This window comes from Terrapene carolina, unplaced genomic scaffold, assembly GCF_002925995.2.
Source record: "Terrapene carolina triunguis isolate 2854851 unplaced genomic scaffold, T_m_triunguis-2.0 Scaffold66, whole genome shotgun sequence".
Lineage (NCBI taxonomy): Eukaryota > Metazoa > Chordata > Testudines > Emydidae > Terrapene > Terrapene triunguis.
The window spans coordinates 18,363,460-18,379,431 of NW_020664417.1; the positions used below are offsets into that span (position 1 = coordinate 18,363,460).

The 15,972-nt window shown below is 42.4% G+C and overlaps 1 protein-coding gene across 4 annotated transcripts in view; it reads right to left on the reverse strand.

Moving 5' to 3' along the window:
- ANAPC10 (anaphase promoting complex subunit 10) overlaps window positions 1-15,972 on the reverse strand; it is a 69,562-nt gene that overhangs the window by 1,122 nt on the left and 52,468 nt on the right. Inside the window, exon 5 of one of the 4 annotated variants that reach the window (XR_002908540.3) lies at window positions 10,396-10,587. The exons of the other annotated variants lie outside the window; for them this stretch is intronic. The gene's annotated coding sequence lies outside the window, so the exon portion shown is untranslated. The remainder of the gene's footprint in view (window positions 1-10,395; window positions 10,588-15,972) is intronic. 4 annotated transcript variants of the gene reach the window in all.

A 15,972-nucleotide genomic window follows, 5' to 3' on the forward strand; every position in this document is an offset into this window, starting at 1 on the left:
CCACAAATATTTAAAAAATCTGCTCTATACAACATGTCAGATTTAGCTACATTCTTAAAAACCAATTTGAAGAAATGCAGTTGAATAGTTCAAGCTAAATTCCCTGCTGGTGTAAATAGGTGCAACTCTATTGATTTCACTGGATTTGTGTATGCATTCCCCAGCTGCAATTTGCCCTTTAGTTGATGTTTTGCTAACTTAAAAACAAAAATAAATTGAAAATATCAGTAGAAAGATGGATATAAAGTTATTAGTTAACATAGTAAAAATGTTAAATTAAAGCAACATGGTTCTAATCCTCACATGTAATACATGTATCAGAAAGAAATTGGGACTAATGTCAACCTATAAAGTTTCTTTCTATTTGTTTTAAAATTTTGATCCAACCAATCTGAAGTCTCAAAGGATGGAATGAATACATTATTTGGATTTTTACATAAATCCACAAGAAGTAAGGATTCCAAAATTCCACAGATTTTTGTGGGGAGGGAAGTACAGCAGAGATTGAGGATAGGTGGAGGATTTCATGATGACATGTAATGTGCTATCTGCCAAGTTCCATGACTGGTGTCTCAGCATTCCAATGTAGCCAGTTAATCAGATCTTGGTATGACAGCCTCCATTTTAACTTGGCATTGACAAAAAATGGAGTAAAGTGCAGTATAGTCATTTTTCCTCTAATCCTACAAAAATTGATGTCAAAGTGTGCAGAGTTATAATCAAAGTCTAAACCACGTCATCTGTGGTCAACATGTGGAAATGGGGCAAAATGCTATGTAAAAAGTTGGGGAACAACTTATCTTGTAGCTACCCATCCTCAACAAAGCACAACTAAGATACATTGTTTGTGAAACACTCACATGCTACAGTGCTGAGACCCATTAAAACCCATGAGGAAATTAGAAGAAAACAAATTATTAAACAGCTGTCATTAATTGACCACGATCCATTCTGTGCACTGAATGAGACAGGAGTCCTGTGGGAAAAACAGTGCACAAGAGGGCCAAATTAAAGTTGCACAAAAAACCTTCATTCTGGCATTTCCTAACTTTTCAGCATTTGACTTTGCAACCTTAGGGACGGAGGGATAGCTCAGTGGTTTGAGCATTGGCCTGCTAAACCCAGGGTTGTGAGTTCATTCCTTGAGGGGGCCACTTAGGGATCTGGGGCAAAAATCAGTACTTGGTCCTGGTAGTGAAGGCAGGGGGCTGGACTCAATGACCTATCAAGGTCCCTTCCAGTTCTAGGAGATAGGATATCTCCATTAATTAATTTATTTTATTTAACATGCTTCTAATGCAACTTTGTGTGTGTAGTGTTGTACAGTTTTTTAAAAACAAACACTGACATTCACATGAGTCGTCAGGATTGGAACAGGCATCACAGACTTCTGTCACTTGCACTAAGGGAATAACTGATAGCAATACTAGGTTGTTATTCGATATGTGGACCAGCACTATAGAGGGACATGTTGCTACTCGGTTCCACAGATATTTGCTGACAGCATAGGAATGGTAAGACTCCAGAATCCTGGGTCCCATTCCAGGTTTTGGATGGGAGTGTGCTCTGCTGGGAAATGATACTTTTCCCCATTTCTCTAGCATGACCCCTTTGGCCCCATCTCTCCCCATCTGTCCTTATCCTGTCTCTTGTCCACCTTGGCTCTTTGTCCTGGTCCCATTCTCTGCATCTGCCCATACATCTGGCCAAAATTCAGGGATTTCCGTTTGCTAGAAATTTTGGTATTTTCTCATTTGCCTTCATTCTGACTAGGAACAAAAGCAAATTTACTGAAAATTCTCAGCGAACTGGAGATCCCTGAAAACTATTTCAGAAATATCAAAATATGGTGTTCCTGATTTGATATTTTTGTCAGTTTCACAACTGCTATTGGGTGAATAGGAGCTGTCAAATTGACAAGAATGTCAATTTCAATTCAACACTCAGTGCTAGGGAGCCTGCCAGCTCTGGGTAGCCCTGGCTGGAGCTGTGGCTCTCCGGGCTGCTAGACTCCTTGCTTGAGCCCCACGGTCAGGGAACCCCATGGATTCAAGACTCCTGTGCCTACAGGCTGCCCACTTGGGGGGCGGGGAGGGAGGGGTAGGACAGTGTGCATGGCATGCCTGCTCCAGACCCGGGGGCCCTGGAAGCCAGTCCTAGGACTCACAAGCTCCCAGCACTGCAGGAAGGACCCTGGAAGTCCTGAGAGCCATGGCTTGAGCTATCATACAGAGCCCCAGCAACCTCCTTGCTGCAGACCAGAGAAACTAACAGCCTAGAGTCCCAGCTCCAACCAGTATGACCCGGGCTACTTCTATGGAGTGAGCAGATCTGACAGCCCCATGACTCCCTGCCACAGAGCCTAGCAACATTGGGAGTTTCAGTTCCAGCAGGGGTTCCTAGGGCAGCTGCCACAGAGCAGGGAACCTGCCAGAAACATGGAACCTGAAACAGAGAGGTTCACCATGGAAACCTGCCTGTGTTTCAACTAAAGTTTTGTCAAATCTCTAACAGATTAGACTAAACATTTTGCTTCAGCAAACTGATGTCTCATTAGTCAGAAAATTTCTCACCAGTTCTACCCAGCCAGTCCCAATCTCCACTCCTCAGGCCTCTCATTCCAGTCTCAGTCTCCTTGCCCAGCAAGTCTTAGACTCCCCCTCTGGACTTCCCATCCCAATTTCCTCACTGCTCCAAGTCCCAGTCTCCTTGCCTAACTGTTCTCAGTTCCCACCCCACCAGCTCCTTGTCCAACTAGTCCCAGTCCAATCCCCCACAAGTTCCTCATTAGATCTGTTTTCCCCCACCATTTTAGCCTACAGTCACCTTCCCTGTCCCCAACCTCTTTCTCTGTTCCCACTGACTATGTCCCTATCTCCCTCCCCAGGCTCCTCATTGACAATCTCATTAACCCACCCCCTTGTCCCAGTCTCTTGGTCCAGCCAGTTCCAGGCTTCCCAAACACCCCAACTTCCAGTCCCAATTTCTCTCTCCCCCACCCATCAGGCTCCAGTCCCAGTCTCTTCCCTGCTCCCCCAGGGTCCTTGTCCAAGTCTCCTCTCCTCCTCCTCTTAGGTTCAGATCTTGACCCCTTTGCAGTCCAATCAGGCAGCTTTTTCTTCCATGCTGCCTGGCGCCCAACAGGCTCTCAGGTCAGGTGCCTGAACCCAAACTCAGCATGGCACACCAGCCCAGAGCTGTGATTGCAGGAAAATCCTTCTAAATCCCAGGCTGGAGCATGCCTAGTGCAGACAGAATCTTCAGGGAATTTAGCTGCTAAAAATCTAAGAAGCCTCTACTGAGCATGTGCTTACTACTATTTTTCACAGGCTCATAACTTGTCCAAACTTGGACAAATTTTCATGAGGACAAGAAAAGGCTCAACCTTGGCACCAGTGCACCCCCATAACAAACTTCAAAGCCCTGCACCAAAGCTTGGAGGTGCTAGAACTTCTCAGTGAAGTGGCTGTAAAATTTTTGTTAAAAAAAGGAAAAAAAAAAAAAAAAAAAAGGGCATTTTCCCCTAATCTTGTTCTTAAAAACAGTTTAACTATTTTAGCTGAAACTTTCTGCACACACAAAAATTCAGCCTGAGGAAATACCTACCATAGACAATTTTAGGCCAAATGGTTAAAGTTTGGCAAAAGTTATGAGAAACTGAAAACTGGCTCTTATAATGCTATATAATAAGTAATATAATATAATAATAATAATAATATAATATAAGAAGTATCAGGAAACCTTAACTATAGGTGGCGCTAAAGCTCCGCCTATAAGAAGAATGTATAGCTGTTAACCTGTCTCAAATGACTTCATTGTCAACTGTATTATATGTGAGCAATAAACACCTATTCATATGTTCTATTTCAAATCAATTGTGCCAAGATTATAATTCCCTGGGAACCACTGAGTCACCAGCAAAAGTCCTTTATAAATGGCATTGTTGTATTTTAAGTGACTTCCTATAATTTTTTCTCCAGATGCAGGCCATTCACTAAATCAGGTTTAAACAGCTTTTCATCACAATTAAATGCCCTGGGCAATTTTAAAATGTCTGCCAGAATGACTAATTACGTAACAGATTAAAAAGAACAAAAGTTAAATCTGATTTTAAATCTATTTAGGTGTGTCTCATTAAAAGATAAAATAAAAAGAAATGAAAAAAGGTGCAGTTACAAATGTTGATTTTAAATATTTTTAATTCAGGGCATCTCCTCCATCTCTTTCTAACCTGGTCTACAGCGTAAAGATTGAAAAGATCATTGTATTGAATTTTAAATATTAAAATTTTTGAGATGGTTGGCAGTTGAGAAGGTATAAAAGATAAGAACTAAAATAAAAACACAATACAAAGTTAAAAAAGTTAAAATGGAGGGTCAATCTCACTGCTTTTGCCCTTTTGTGTTCTGCTCTATGACCTGATCAGTCTGTCTCTTCTGTCATCTCTGCTTTCAGGCCACCTCTGATTTTTCCCATCCACCTGCTCACCTCTGCCTACACTTTAGAGACATACGTATGTAATAGCAAAAAAAAAAAAAAAAATTTTTTTAAATACATCAGAAGCAAGAAGCCTGCTAAACAATTAGTGGGGCCACAGGACAACTGAGATGCTAAAGGAGCACTCAAGGATGATAAGGCCATTGCGGAGAAACTAAATGAATTCTTTGTATCGGTCTTCACAGATGACGATGTGAGGGAGATTCCCAAACCTGAGCCATTCTTTTTAGGTGATAAATCTGAGGAACTGTTCCAGATTGAGATGTCATTAGAGGGTTTTGGAAGAAATTGATAAACTAAACACTAATAGGTCACCAGAATCAGAATGTATTCACCCAAGAGTTCTGAAGAACTCAAATGTGAAATTGCAGGACTACTAACTGTAGTCTGTAACATAACATTTAAATCAGCTTCTGTACCAAATGACTGGAGGATAGCTAATGTGACGCCAATTTTTAAAAAGGGCTCCAGAGTTGATCCCTGCAATTACAGGCCAGTAAGCCTAACTTCAGTACTGGGCAAACTGGTTGAAACGACAGTAAAGAACAAAATTGTCAGACACAGAGATTAACACAATTTGTTGGGGAATAGTCAACATGGTTTTTGTAAAGGGAAATCATGCCTCACCAATCTACTAGAATTCTGCGAGGGGGTCAACAAGCATGTGGACAAGGGGGAACCAGTGGATACAGTGTATTTGGGATTTTCAGAAAGCCTTCGACAAGGTTCCTCACCAAAGGCTATTAAGCAAAGTAAGCAATCATGGGATAAGAGGGAAGGTCCTCTCATGGATGGGTAACTGGTTAAAAGATAGGAAACAAAGGGTAGGAATAAATGGTCAGTTTTCAGAATGGAGAGAGGTAAATAGTGGTGTCCCCCAGAGGTCTGTACTGGGCGCAGTCCTATTCAACATATTCATAAATGATCTGGAAAAAGGGGTAAACAGTGAGGTGGCAAATTTGCAGATGATACAAAACTACTCAAGATAGTTAAGTCCCAGGCAGACTGCGAAGAGGTACAAAAGGATCTCTCAAAATTGGGTGACTGAGCAACAAAATGGCAGATGAAATTCAATGTTGATAAATGCAAAATAATGCACACTGGAAAACATAATCCCAACTATACATATAAAATGAAATTAGCTGTAACGACTCAAGAAAAATCTTGGAGTCATTGTGAATAGTTCTCTGAAAACATCCACTCAATGTGCAGCAGCAGTCAAAAAAGCGAACAGGATGTTGGTAATCATTAAGAAAGGGATAGATAGTAAGACAGAAAATATCATATTTCCTCTATATAAATCCATGGTACGCCCACATCTTGAATACTGCGTGTAGATGTGGTCGCCCCATCTCAAAAAAGATATATTGGAATTGGAAATGGTTCAGAAAAGGGCAACAAAAAATGATTAGGGGTATGGAGCATCTGCCATACGAGGAGAGATTAATAAGACTGGGACTATTCAGTTTGGAAAAAAGACGACTAAGGGAGTATATGATAGAAGTCTATACAATCATGACTTGTGTGGAGAAAGTAAATAAGGAAGTATTATTTACTCCTTCTCATAACACAAGAACTAGGGGTCACCAAATGAAATTAATAGGCAGCAGGTTTAAAACAAACAAAAGGAAATATTTTTTCACACAACACACAGTCAACCTGTGTAACGCCTTGCCAGAGGATGTTGTGAAGGCCAAGACTACAACAGGGTTCAAAAAAGAACTTAGATAAATTCATGGAGGATAGGTCCATCAATAGCTATTAGCCAGGATGGGCAGGAATGGTGTCCCTAGCCTCTGGTTTGCCTGAATCTGGGAATGGGCGACAGGGGATGGATCACTTGATGATTATCTGTTCTGTTCATTCCCTCCGGGGCACCTCGCATTGGCCACTGTCGGATGACAGGATACTGGGCTAGATGGACCTTTGGTCTGACCCAGTATGGCCATTCTTATGTACTCTCACACTACACTAATCCATGTTATAATTTTATATTTGCAAATCAAAACACAAACTATATAAAAGGACAATGAAATTGTATTTTCCAAAACCTAATTAACCTGATTCTTCACTGTCTTGCACATTCCATAGTTATTTACAATTGTGTCAAATGTTTCTGAAATGCTACCACTGTAATTTATTGCTGTTCTCCACCCAGCTAGAACTGGTGTAAGTGATGATTAAATGTGTGTGAGGTACTGCAGAATTAGGCTCAATATACTGTTAAATGTTTTAGTTTAAATTCTACAAAGATGATGAGATGTAATATTCTAAGGGCAATGTGTTCTATATTGGCTTTGCTGACCTCCTTCTGCGCTAAAAAATCCAACCTATATTAATCTCTTTGATTTAAGAAGAGCATTACTACAATAATTTTCCCTCCAGAGACAACACCACTTAATTAAACCTATCAACATTAACCTCTTAATTCCAAATTTACTTTGTTTAATTTGGGAATGGAGTCAGAGAGAAAGGGGAGTCCTTGAGCAACTGGAAATTGAGGAAGAGCTGAGCAGGTGGAGTGTGAAGTGGAGAGGAGATGACAGTGGAAGAGGAATTAGGGAAGGGCAAATGGAAGCTGTCAACAAGCAGCAGCATGCCAACTGGTAGGGACAAAGAGGAGTTACTCTCTGGTCAGATTTTGTGGCCAAAAAAATTTCAAAGGAGTGCTACGGATATTTCCATCTCAGCTGGTTCCAACACATGGGATTAAGCTGTTTTACTGCTTCCTGTTGTGACTTATTTGACCTATTAGCTAGTTTCTTTGGGTGACAATTATCCAATTCCCAATTACTCTGATATGTGTAACACACTAAATTAGGGCAGGGGCCGGATGGAATCCAACTCCCATCCCAGAGAGAGATTTGTAGGCTATAACACAGCCCCTCCATGGTCACTACTCCAGCACTGATACTGGAACAGCAGCCACCACTGCAAGCACTAGTGCCATTGGATTTGCATAGTCATTGATCCCATACTTCCTTTCTACCTTGTTCCCAAACCTCCCTCCCTTTGTGTTGGCTTGTTAAAGACACTGCACAAGTCTCAACTCCATTCTTGTGATTGTGACAGGGGTGCAGTTGCTACAGTTCAGGGCTCAAGCAGTACAGAGCATACCTTATAACAGTAGTCTGTACCAGGGTTATTTTCATCCTATAGATCCCATCGCACAGTCCTTTCTCAGGCAAAATGCCTATGAACTACAGGAGATCCTATGTAAGTGAACCCCTTCTTTTGTACTTGACCCCTATTTAACTTAAACACTAGGAAAAGGGAAGAAAATTATCTCATCGCCATGCTTCATATATACTATCTATGATCACTTCAGAATGTTGCACCAATGAAATTGCTACATTTGCTTCCTCTTTTCTGGTGTACCATCTATTTGTTTACCTTATTTTGGGTAATTAATATCCTTGAGCCACTGAACTATTCCTGTTCCCATTTGTGGACCCCTTCCATTTCTATTAAGAGTATCAACAGCACATAACAGCTGTGGTAACCACACTTTTCAGATACTGAGACACAAACTGGATGCTATAAGCATTCTAGAGTGATTTTATGCTATATCAAAGTAACACAGACATGACACTATGGGTACCTTAAAAACAACTTTGAAACTTTGTTCAATTTTTCTGAGAGAGACTTGATTTTGCTTTCAATAATCTGCTTCATAAAGCTGTCAAAATGGCAGCTTCCTAAATGGCAGCTTCTTTATTATATTCTGACACTTGCACTATTTTAGTGATTTACCTATCTTTAAAATTAGATGTAGCTGTTAGAGTGATCTATATTAATTGATCTTGCCTTTTTATATGCTATTGCTACCAGGGAACTTTTAAAAAAATCCAAGCTCTTCAAAGTAGCAGGCGTTCTCAATCAATAAAGCATTCTTAAAAAAAAAAAAAGGAAAATTAAAAGTCAATCCCAGAGGGAATAAATCCTACTTTCGGAAATATAAGGTATTTATCAATGTACAGAATCTCTCAAATATGACAGTGATCAAATATGGAAAAAATTCCTTTTCTATTTATCTGTGATTTCCTGTTACAGTGCATATAGCTCTCCATAATAAGTGGCAGGGAAAAAAAGAGCCCAGTCCCAAAAAAGGTGATTTCCTCCTTTCCCCTCCTCCCCCCCCAATAACTGCCATGCACCACAATGTAGCTACCAGGGTTTAACTTCAGCAGGCTTCTGCATAATTCCAGTACTGGAACTGTCAACACATGAAGTAGCAGATTCTGGGCTTCAGCCATCTCTTCACTTAGGAAGGAAGAGAACCAGTTAACAGCAATGATGCACCAGTTCCAGCAAACAGTGAAGCAGATCCAAGAGAAACTTCAGAAGTTCCAAGTGAGTCAAAGGAGGGACACCACAAGAGCAACTTAACAAGCAACACAGAATCATAGTCAGTCAAAGAGCCTACTGTGAAAAGCAAGCTCTTTTGCTCTAGTGAAGCAACGACCACCTAAGGAGGTGACTTTGTGGTCATCATCAGTCACCTCCCTTAAAATGATCAAGACATCTCACTTCAGTCCATTAGGTCAGAGGAGCTTTCTATTCACTCAGGCCAGAGTTCCTGAAGAGTCATGGGGAAAGCAGTCCTGTTCCAAAGAAGTTTCAGTAGTGTCTTTAGCAGCAGTTAAAAAAGAACCTACATTAGCTGCACTAAAAACTGAAAACAAAAGTGCCAGATTTAAAAAAACAAACAGATTTGAACAACTTCAGAAGAGTAGAAAGAAAGAAGAGTTGAAGAAAACAGAACATGCTGGAGAAGTAAGAAGGCTGAAAGAATGAAGAAAAAGCATTCTTGATAAAAATTTCTAATGACTGTCTCTTCCTTCAAACCACAGACTATTCAAATGCAGGTTAAAGCACTGCCAAGAAGCACCAGTGCCTATCTACCAAAAAGTTATGTCTAATTGGAATAAATAATGACAAAATATATAAACAGAATGGCAAGTGGTCAATGAAGTTGACTGATATAACGTACTGTAACATATTTGGCACAAAAATAATGAACACAAGGCCAAAGAGGTATGAAGGTTAACTAGACCAAGGAGACTTTATCTTACAGTTAAAGTGAACTCAAAAATGTGCTTATATTATGGAGAAGATATTCAAAATGCCAAACAGCTTGTACATACTGTTTCTGTAACTTTGGGCATGCAAATCACTTGCAGAGTTTTTGCCCCTATCACTTCCCCACACAAACAGTAATAGCTCAGAACCACTTACACTGCACTACATTTACTTCTTTATAAGTACACAGTGTACCTGTACAGTGCATTTAAAAAACTGCGTGCAGACTGACTCAGTATCAATGTATAAGAAGCTTCTTAGCTCACTAAAACAAAGACTTCCACAAGTTCTCACTCATCTCCACTCCAGTCAGAAAAAAATCTCAGGAAATTAGACATTCCTTGTTACGTGCCCAGAAGATCAACATCTCTAGTTCAGTCAGAGCAGAGGACAAAGCTCATTCCAGACTTGAGGGCCTTTCACTGTGAACCCTCAGCCAAGAGGCAGACACATCTAAAGATTCTGTGCCAGATTCTCAACTGGTGTAAAATGACAGTTTCCATTAAGTCAGTAATGATTTACTTCAGCTGAGGATCTGGTTCTTTAAGCCACCCTCTGACTGGTTATAGCAGGACAGCAACAGTCTCTAAAGTAAACAGGATTCAAACCATACAGGGCTTTATGGATCAATACTCCATGAATGGTACAAAGAAATTGAATCAGGATAGTGTAAGCTCAGGAACAAAGATAATTATATAAGCTCCCTATAGAGGCATCACTAAATAAGCTTCAAAGTGAATTTTGCACATGTAAGTCATATAATTTGTGTGCATAAGCTGTAATAGAGAGAAAATTGCATTAAGAACAGTTACTTACAGGACAGTAACTGTGGTTCATGGAGATACTGTTAGTGTGGATTCCAGTATAGACATGCATGCACTTCATGCACGTGAAATTGGATATTTTTAAATTGCAGAGTCTGTCAGGTTTGCACACATGCCCTCTGGTTCCTCATGCTCTTTTGTAGGTGCATAAAAGGTGATGCGGCTCCCTTGCTAGCTGGAGAGTCTGAAAAATAAGGATGAAGGCAGTTTGTGGGATACATACATACTAACTCCAACATCTGGAAGAACCACAATTACTGTGGAGTAAGTAACCACTCTTCCTTCTTTGAGTATGTGTCATGTGAATCCCCACTGCAGTGACTGGTAAACAGTACCTCTTCTGAACAGTGGGATGAGGAGTATCAGCTGCATCAGTCAAACAGAGATTATAATACTGCTCTCCCAAATTTAGCAGCCAGGGCAGATGCCAAGTCCATTGTATAATGCAAATGTTAGTGGGTTACTCCATGTCACTGTCTTGCAGCTCAAGGAAATTGGCTCATTTCTGAAGCAGTCAGAGGATGTTGCTTGAGCTCTGGTGCAGCAAGCCTTGATGTTCAGTGGGAGAGGTACACCAGCCAACTTGTAACGAGACACACATTGTGATGAGATGGTCTGACCTTCAGAACTCCCAGTTATAGTCAGAAATACTGGAGAGACAACCTGAACAGTTTGGTTCTGTCAATATAGTAAAGTTCTGCAAATGTCCAGTGTACGTAACTTCTCTCCTGACATAGTGTGGGGCCTTGGGAAGACAACAGGCAGGTTAACTGATTGATTCAGATGGAACTGTGAGATCAGCTTGGGGATTAATTTAGGGTGAGATTTCACCACCACCTTGTCCCTATGAAACATCATGTAGGGAGGGTGATCTATAAGTGCTTGGAACTCATTCACTCTCTTTCTCAGCCAAAGAGATAGCAAAGGAAGACAGTCTTGAAAGTGAGGTGAAGTAGGGAGTATTCTGAAAAAGGCTCAAAGGGAGACCTCAGGAGTCTCAAGAGGACAATGCTGAGGTCCCAGGCAGAAGCAGGTTCTCTGACTGCTGGTTAAGTATGTCACAGACCTTTAAGGAACTTCAACACTATCAGGTGGGAGAAGATGGAGCATAACTGAACAGGTGGATGACATGCAGAGATTGCTATGAGGTGGACCTTAATGGAGTTGAATGAAAGGCCAATGTATTTCAAATGCAGGAAGTAGTCAAGGATCTTAAGTCTGCATAGGGTTCAGGTTATGCTGGACTGCTATTATAGAACCTCTTCCATTTAGACAAATAAGTCTTTCTAGTGGATACCTTCCAGCTCTGTATCAGGATCTCCTGAACTTGTCTGGAACAGTCCCTGTCCGTGGTACTTAACCAGCAACATCCAGGCTGTCAGATTCAGGAACTTTGGATATGGAAGAAGTAATCTGATTGTGGTGCTGTGAAATCAGGTTCAGGCAGTCTGGGAGCTGAGTAGGTATATGAATGGATATCTACGACAAGTGTGTCAGTCAAAATTGCCTTGGCCAGTAAAGAGCTATAAGAATGATCATGGCTCTGTCTCATTTGATTTTGGATATCACACTAGGGATCAGAAGACTTGGTTGAAAGAAGTAAAGGGGGTCTTGATTTCGCTGCAAAAGGAAAGTGTCTGGTAGCAATCCCACACTCCTGGCCCTTCTGGAACAAAAGTTCTGACATCAGGCATTGTCCTTAGTAATAAACAGGTCTATCACCCAAATCCCCCAACAATGAAATATCAACTCGATGATGAACCTCCACAGGAACCATTCATGACTGGTCACAGATTGTCTGCTCAGGAAGTCCACGGAGTTGTTGCTGACTCTCAGAAAATGAAGAGGCTTATCCTGTGCTGGTTGCACCATGTCCAAATTTTGTTGGCCTCCATAGAGGGGGGCAATGAGCAGGCACCTCCTTGCTTGTTTATATAATGCATCACAGATGTTTTGTTCATCAGGATCTGCACTGTAGAATGTCATACAGGATAGTCTGATGGCTCTGAGTTCTATGACATTTATGTTAAATCCTATGACTTCCAGAGACTAGGTCCCTTGCATTTGTAGGTGGTCCAGATGGGCTCCCGACCCTGTATCTGACACATCTCTGTGATTTAAGTTCTTGTTGGGGGAGGGGCTGAGAATGGTACCTTCTTGGATGTTTTGGGGTTCTACTCACAATGTCAGTTCTGAGAGGATATGAAGTGGAACAGAGACCTTCCTGTCCTCTGGCAGCTCACCAGAGGGTAGACTGACCTGAGCCAGGAGAAGTCTTGCAAGTAGCCTCATGTAAGTGTATGCAGACATATGGCCTAATACTCTGAGGCAAATCCATACAGTCGTAGCCAGGTTTGATTTTAAGTTGAGCAGAAGCTGTCCTCGTGTAGGTACGCGCTCTCCAACCTGGAATTTATTGTAGCTCCTATGAGCACTAGTGTTTGTGATGGGATGCAAGACTATTTTTGTAGTTCACTCGAGGCCCAGCTGGGCGAATATAGTAAACATATTCCACCGTCTTCTGCTGAGAGCTGTATCTGATTAGTCAGTGGTCCAGATAAGGGTTAACTTTAAGGCCCTGTGTTCTCAGGTGAGCCCCTAGCACACTGCATTTTGTGAAGACTCATTACCATAGAGAATCAGAATGGCAGTATCTTGTACTGATAGTGAGTTGGCCCCACTGTGAATCTCAGACACTTCTTGTGGGTCATGTGGATGACTATATGGAAGTACGCATCCTGTAAGCTGAGAGCAATGAACCAGTTTTAGGCCTGCATAGATGGATTGAGGGAGGTAAGCATTATCATCCTGAATCTTGAGACGCTGAATATATTTGTCATATTCTAGACCTGAGGAAACTGAACAAAGGCTCCCTTTTTCCTTTGGATAAGGAAGTATGGGGAGTAGAACCTCTTCTCCCCATGTACTCCGAAGGAGCCTCCTCTATGGCTCTTGCAAAAAGCCCCGAGGCCACTTTTTGTAACAGAGTCTCATGGAAAAGGTTCCTCAAGAGGGATAGGGAAGTGGGTTGGGTAGGTGATAAGGTAAACACAGGCGATGATGTCCAACATCCACTTGTCCAATGCGATAGTGGACCAAGACCTTTACTCTGATGCCACTGGGTGAGCAATGAAGGCCAACGATGGGACTCTCTTGGGATACTGGGATCTTTTCCTTGGCAGGTACTCATGTTGTTGACCCTAATGGTAGGACAGTGTCCTCTGCGAGGACTGGCACTTACATTGCTTTCTGTAGGGTTCTGGTGCATAAATCCCTGGCAACTGTAGCCGATGAATTTTTCAGGGAATGGAGCTTTTCATCCCTTCTTTTGCTAAATAGTTCTATCCCTTTGAAGGGCAGGTCCTCGATAGTGGCTTGCACTTCTTTTGGTATTCTGGGCACTAAAAGGCAAGGGGACCATCTCAAAATGAGAGTCATGACCATTGACCTTGCTGCCATGTTGGCTGCAACTATGGCTGGCTAAAATGCTATTCTAGTGACCCTCTGGTCTTGTGACCTTTTTCGAGGAGAGAAAGGCCCTGGACCTGGATTTCTCCTGCACTGCTGATACCACCAGGGACCATGGATTTGGAGTGTGTGTGGGCAGAAATGATCAAAGCCCTGTGGGGGCACTTGGTATCTTTTTCCCTATTCATTGAGATGTGGAAGAAACAGTGGTCAAGGTTTGCCAAAATTCCTTTGCCAGCCCCAGTATGCCCTCATGGATTGGGGGGGGGGGGGGGATCAATTCTGGCTGGAGTCGTAGAACTTAGTATATAAAAAAGCTTGTGGGACTTCTCCTGTATGGCTATGGTTTCAACATCCAGGGTCTCTACAATGTGGGATAGGAGATCATGGAACACCTTGAAGTCATCAATCACTGGAGATGGGGCTAGTGTCACTTGCCTCATTGGACAATGAAGACTAGTCCATCAGTGGAAACAGCAGTTGTTCCTCCACTATCTCCAGATGTGGGGCCTAATGTCAGGCTCTGGTGTTGATGACCTGCCTAACGACGACACTGGAGAGTGGGATTTCATCATCTTCCTGAATGCACAAGAGGGGCATCTTCTCTGGGACACCTGTGATGGTGGTCTCCAATAAGACCAAGATGGCAAGCTGTAGGGGTACTGGTCTGAGGTAGGCTGTCCCAGTGCCATTTATGCCTCACCTGGGGCAGAGCTCTTAGTGAGAGCCCTCTTGTACCATTCTTGGGGTCATTCTCTGAAGCACCCCTAGTTGCCACAGGTAAAAACGAGTAGCCTGGGCAAGGGTGAAGAGGAGCAGATCTCTTCAAATAGTGGTGTAATTGAATGACATGGCCTCTGTACTGGTTCTGGTGCTGGTTGCCACTTCAGTGAGGAGGATGTCCCTGAAGGGGACACTGATAACTCTGTGAGGACATATCTCAGGTTCTCGATCAATTCTGCCATTTACAGCAGTACTGGTGCTGGAACTCCTTTCTCCTGTGCCAATCCCATTTTGGCAGAGGACGTGGAAGCTCTGTTTTTGGAGGAGTGATATTTTATGTCCTTTTAGGATGATCCTGTGTAGTGTTAGGAGCTATGTTCATACTCAGTCTGGCTCTGGCTCTCAGCGTCACTTTTCTGTGTCCAGGGCAGCTTCTTTGCTGCCTTCTTTTCACTACATAATCCTAGTGCATGCTGCCTGCTCAGGGGAGTCATGGAGCAATGCTGACTCTTTTGTCTCTGCTTTGATGGTGATTGTTTCCTCTGAATCTGAAGTGACCTGCATGGATAATTCAAGGAGATGTAAACTGAGCCAAGCAGCATCCCTAAACGTGCAGGTCCTTCAGAAAAACAACCAGCACACCAAGCACCTGTTTGGGTTCTCGCTCTCCCTCAAGAGGAAGAGGCATCAGGTTTGTCCATCAGTTAGGGGGATCAGCCCATCACACGACTGGTAATGTTTGAACCCTGATGCTTTTGAGCTCAACATGAAGTGTGGTGGTTGGTGTGAAGTGCTTCGCTCCATTGTAATGGAGTGTATTGGAGAGTCTTCCACTTTTCGGGCCGGGGGGGGGGGGGGGGGGGGGGGGGGGGGGGGAATATAACATTTGGGGGAGGGGGGGGGGGGGGGGAGATGGACGTGAGATTTCTTCACTAAATTATTTGAAAACAATTAAAGTAGTAGGCTGGACACTTGCTGGGTTCTTGCTCATTTCCACACGTGATAAGAGGGCACAGGAACATGAGGAGACACAGGATGCAGGCATGGCCCCAACTAACATTACTATTCAAAAGACTATGATCTCACATGCATGAGGCACATGCACACCTACCATAGGATCTAAGCAGAGACATACTCAAAGCAGAAGCAAGTGATTTTCATGTGTACAAAGAGGCCATGTCAGAAGGTAATATATAAGAGTACACTATCAAGCTCTGGTTTATTTCATGTGCTCTTAGTTTCTTTGGGAGATGGAGGGGGAGAGAGAAAGGTAGGGGTGAGAACTAGTGCAACAAGATTTTATGCCCGTTCCTCAAAGTATAACCTATAATAATAAAAAAGAGAAAAATATGCAAACAAAATATATTTTGACAATTTT